Below are 5613 nucleotides of genomic sequence, written 5' to 3' on the forward strand. Positions count from 1 at the left end.
GCAATTGGAAGCGTGCCATTTGGAGTTCTGTAGCTCCAGAAGATCGACTTTGAGTGCAGGGAGGTCAGAATCCAACAGCATCAGCAGTCCTTCTTCAACCTCTGAAACTGATTTTTGCTCAAGTCCCTCAATTTCAGCCAGAAAATACCTGAAATCACAGAAATACACACAAACTCATAGTAAAGTCCAGAAATGTAAATTTAACATAGAAACTAATGAAAACATCCCTAAAAGTAACTAAATTCTACTAAAAACATACTAAAAACAATGCCAAAAAGCGTATAAATTATCCGCTCATCACAACACCAAACTTAAATTGTTGCTTGTCCCTAATCAACTGAAAATAAAATAGGATAAAAAGAAGAGAATATACTATAAATTCCAAACTATCAATGAAACATAGTTCCAATTAAATGAGCGGGACTTGTAGCTTTTTGCCTCTTGAATAGTTTTGGCATCTCACTTTATCCATTGAAGTTCAGAATGATTGGCTTCTATAGGAACTCAGAGTTCAGATAGTGTTATTGATTCTCCTAGTTCAGTATGATGATTCTTGAACACAGCTATTTTATGAGTCTTGGCCGTGGCCCTAAGCACTTTGTTTTCCAGTATTACCACCGGATACATAAATGCCACAGACACATAATTGGGTGAACATTTTCAGATTGTGACTCAGCTTTGCTAAATTCCCCAATTAGAGGTGTCCAGAGTTCTTAAGCACACTCTTGTTTTTCTTTGGACCTTGACTTTAACCGCTCAGTCTCAAGTTTTCACTTGACACCTTCACGCCACAAGCACATGGTTAGGGACAGCTTGGTTTAGCCGCTTAGGCCAGGATTTTATTCCTTTAGGCCCTCCTATCCACTGATGCTCAAAGCCTTGGGATCCTTTTTATTTACCCTTGCCTTTTGGTTTTAAGGGTTATTGGCTTTTTGCTCTTGCCTCTTGGTTTTAAGAGCTTTTGTCTTTTTCTGCTTGCTTTTTCTTTTTTTTTTTTTTCTATTTTTTCGCTATTTTTTTCTGCAAGCTTTGTTCTTTGCTACTTTTTCTTGCTTCAAGAATCATTTTTATGATTTTTCAGATTATCAAATAACATGTCTCCTTATCATCATTCTTTCAAGAGCCAACATATTTAACATTCTTAAACAACAACTTCAAAAGACATATGCACTGTTCAAGCATTCATTCAGAAAACAAAAAGTATTATCACCACATCAATATAATTAAACTAAGTTCAAGGATAAATTCGAAACTCATGTACTTCTTGTTCTTTTGAATTAAAACAGTTTTCATTTAAGAGAGGTGATGGGTTCACAGGACATTCATAACTTTAAGACATAGTTACTAACTACTAATGATCATGTAATAAGACACAAACATGGATAAGCAGTTATCATTAAGAAAACTAAAAACAGAAAATAAGAACAAGGAATGAGTCCACCTTAGTGATGGTGGCGTTTCCTTCTTGAGGAACCAATGATGTCCTTGAGCTCTTCTATGTCTCTTCCTTGTCTTTGTTGCTCCTCCCTCATTGCTTTTTGATCTTCTCTTATTTCATGAAGGATGATGGAGTGCTCTTGATGTTCCACCCTAAATTGTCCCATGTTGGAACTTAATTCTCCTAGGGAGGTGTTGATTTGCTCCCAATAGTTTTGTGGAGGAAAATACATTTGAGGCATCTCCGGGATCTCATGGTGTTGAGCTTCATGCGTCTCTTGAGATCCATGAATGGGCTCTCTTGCTTGCTCCATCCTTTTCTTTGTGATGGGCTTCTCTTCCTCAATGGGAATGTCTCCTTCTATGAAAGCTCCAGCTGAGTAACATAGATGGCAAATAAGATGAGGAAAAGCTAGCCTTACCCCAGGAGAGGGCTTTTCGGCTATTTTGTAGAATTCAAGGGAGATGACTTCATGAACTTCTACTTCCTCTCTAATCATGATGCTATGAATCATGATGGCCCGATCCACAGTAACTTCAGATCGGTTGCTAGTGGGGATGATGGAGCGTTGGATGAACTCCAACCATCCTCTAGCCACAGGCTTGAGGTCCAGTCTTCTTAATTGAACCGGCTTGCCTTTGGAGTCAATCTTCCATTGAGCTCCTTCCACACATATGTCCATGAGGACTTGGTCCAACCTTTGATTAAAGTTGACCCTTCTAGTGTAGGGGCGTGCATCTCCTTGCATCATAGGCAAGTTAAACGCCAACCTCACATTTTCCGGACTAAAATCTAAGTATTTCCCCCGAACCATTGTAATATAATTCTTTGGGTTTGGGTTCTTACTTTGATCATGGTTCCTAGTGATCCATGCATTAGCATAGAACTCTTGAACCATTAGGATGCCGACTTGTTGGATGGGGTTTGTTAGAACTTCCCAACCTCTTCTTTGGATTTCATGTCGGATCTCTGGATACTCATTCTTCTTGAGCTTGAAAGGGACCTCGGGGATCACCTTCTTCTTGGCCAAAACATCATAGAAGTGGTCTTGAAGAGCTTTGGAGATGAATCTTTCCATCTCCCATGACTCGGAGGTGGAAGCTTTTGTCTTCCCTTTCCCTTTTTTAGAGGATTCTCCGGTCTTGGGTGCCATCAATGGTAATGGAAAAACAAAAAGCTTATGCTTTTACCACACCAAACTTAGAATATTGCTCGCCGTCGAGCAAGAGAAGAAAGAATAGATGAAGAAGAAGAAGAAGAAAATATGGAGGAGAGGGGGAGGGGTGTATTCGGCCAAGAAGGGGAAGAGAGGGTTGTGTTGTGTGAAAATGAAGAAGAATGGAGGGCTTTATATAGGGAAGGGAGGGGGGTAAGGTTCGGCCATAAGGGTGGGTTTTGGGTGGAAAATTGATTTTGAATTTTGAAGGTAGGTGGGGTATATGAGGTAGGTTTATGGGGAAGAGTGGATGGATGTGAGTGGTGAAGTGGTTATAGGGAAGAGAGATTGAGGTGATTGGTGAAGATTTTTGGGGAAGAGTGTTAATGGGATTGTGTGAAAGAGGGGTGAGAAGAAGTGAGTGGAGGTAGGTGGGGATCCTGTGGGGTCCACAAATCCTGAGGTGTTCAAGGATTTACAAACTTGCACCAAATTAGGCATGCAAAATGCCCTTGCACACAACTCTGGTCGTTCAGCGCCAGATTGGTGCTTGTTCTGGGCGTTGAATGCCCATTTGTTGCCCAATTCTGGCGTTGAACGCCAGAACCATGCTTGTTCTGGGCGTTCAGCGCCAGCTCTTCTCCAGGGTGCAATTCTGGCGTTCAAATGCCCAGATGCTGCCCATTTTGGGCGTTCAGCACCAGAACCATGCTCTGTTCTGGCGTTGAACGCCAGCCAGATGCTTCTTATTGGCGTTTAAATGCCAGTAAGGTCTTCCTCCAGGGTGTAATTTTTCTTCTGCTATTTTTGATTCTGTTTTCAATTTTTATATTTATTTTGTGACTCCACATGATCACGAACCTAATAAAACATGAAAGAACAAGAAAAATAAAATTAGATAAATAAAAATTGGGTTGCCTCCCAGCAACTTCTTTAATGTCAATAGCTTGACAGTGGGCTCTCATGGAGCCTCTCAGATGTTTAGAGCATTGTTGAGACTTTCCAACACCAAACTTAGAGTTTGGATATGGGAGTTTAACACCAAACTTAGAGTTTGGTTGTGGCCTCCCAACACCAAACTTAGAGTTTGACTGTGGGGGTTTTGGTTGACTCTGTTTTGAGAGAAGCTTACTGTGCCTCTTTTCTATGTTTACAGAAGGGTAACCTTGAGTTGTAAACACAAGGGAGTCCTCATTCAATTGAAGGACTAATTCACCTCTGTCAACATCAATCACATCTCTTGCTGTGGCTAGGAAAGGTCTTCCAAGGATGATGGATTCATCCTCATCCTTCCCAGTATCAAGGATTATGAAATCAGCAGGGATGTAAAGGCCTTCAACCTTTACTAACACGTCCTCTACTTGTCCATAAGCTTGTTTTCTTGAATTGTCTGCCATCTCTAATGAGATTTTAGTAGCTTGCACCCCAAAGATTCCCAGTTTCTCTATTACAGAGAGGGGCATGAGGTTTATCCCTGAACCAAGGTCACACAGAGCCTTCTCAAAGATCATGTTGCCTATGGTACAAGATATTACGAACTTTCCAGGATCCTGTTTCTTCTGAGGCAATGTCAGTTGATCCAGATCACTTAGTTCATTGGTGAACAAGGGAGGTTCATCTTCCCAAGTCTCAATACCAAATAATTTGGCATTCAGCTTCATGATTGCACCAAGGTACTTGGCAGCTCGCTCTTCAGTAACATCCTCATTCTCTTCAGAAGAGGAATACTCATCAGAGCTCATGAATGGCATAAGGAGGTTCAATGGAATCTCTATGTTCTCTAGATGAGTATCAGATTCCTTTGGTTCCTTAGAGGGAAACTCCTTATTGATCACTGGATGTCCCAGGAGGTCTTCCTCCTTGGGATTCACGTCCTCCCCTTCTTCCTTGGATTCGGCCATGATGGTTATATCTATGGCCTTGCACTCTCCTTTTGGATTTTCTTCTGTATTGCTTGGGAGAGTACTAGGAGGGATTTCAGTGATCCTTTTACTCAGCTGGCCTACTTGTGCTTCCAAATTTCTAATGGAGGACCTTGTTTCATTCATGAAACTCAAAGTGGCCTTAGATAGATCAGAGACTAAGTTTGCTAAATTAGAGGTATTTTGTTCAGAGTTCTTTGTCTATTGCTGAGTGGATGATGGAAAAGCTTTATTATTGTTAAACATGTTTCTTCCACCATTATTAAAGCCTTGTTGAGGCTTTTGTTGATCCTTCCATGAGAGATTTGGGTGATTTCTCCATGAGGGGTTATAGGTGTTTCCATAAGGTTCACCTATGTAATTCACCTCTGTTATTGCAGGGTTTTCAGGATCATTAGCTTCTTCTTCAGAAGATGCCTCTTGAGTACTGTTGGATGCAGCTTGCATTCCATTCAGACTCTGAGAAATTATATTGACTTGCTGAGTCAAAATTTTATTCTGAGCCAGTATGGCATTCAGAGTATCAATTTCAAGAACTCCCTTCTTCATAGGCGTCCCATTACTCACAGGATTCCTCTCAGAAGTGTACATGAACTGGTTATTAGCAACCATATCAATGAGTTCTTGAGCTTCTGCAGGTATTTTCTTTAGGTGAATGGATCCACCTGCAGAAGTATGCAATGACATTTTAGCCAATTCAGATAGACCATCATAGAATATATCCAGGATGGTCCATTCTGAAAGAATGTCAGAAGGACACTTTTTGGTCAGTTCTTTGTATCTCTCCCAAGCTTCATAGAGGGATTCACCTTCTTTCTGTCTGAAGGTTTGAACATCCACTCTAAGCTTACTCAGCTTTGAGGAGGAAAGAACTTGGCTAAGAAAGCCTTGACCAGCTTATCCCAGGAGTTCAGGCTATCTTTGGGTTGAGAGTCCAACCATATTCTAGCTTTGTCTCTCACAGCAAAAGGGAAAAGTATGAGCCTGTAGACTTCAGGATCTACTCCATTAGTCTTAACAGTATCACAGGTCTGCAAGAATTCAGTTAAGAACTGAAAAGGATCTTCAGATGGAAGTCCATGAAACTTGCAGTTCTG

The 5613-nt window shown here is 41.0% G+C and overlaps 1 non-coding gene across 1 annotated transcript; it reads left to right on the top strand.

Annotated features, from left to right (window-relative positions):
* Positions 1-5261: 5261 nt before the first annotated feature.
* LOC148553423 (small nucleolar RNA R71) lies at positions 5262-5365 on the top strand. Its single transcript, XR_015892865.1, has one exon. It is a non-coding gene; the product is annotated as a small nucleolar RNA R71 (small nucleolar RNA).
* Positions 5366-5613: the final 248 nt, after the last annotated feature.

This window comes from Arachis ipaensis, chromosome B7, assembly GCF_059453495.1.
Source record: "Arachis ipaensis isolate K30076 ecotype BB chromosome B7, ASM5945349v1, whole genome shotgun sequence".
In the NCBI taxonomy this organism is placed as follows: Eukaryota; Viridiplantae; Streptophyta; class Magnoliopsida; order Fabales; family Fabaceae; genus Arachis; species Arachis ipaensis.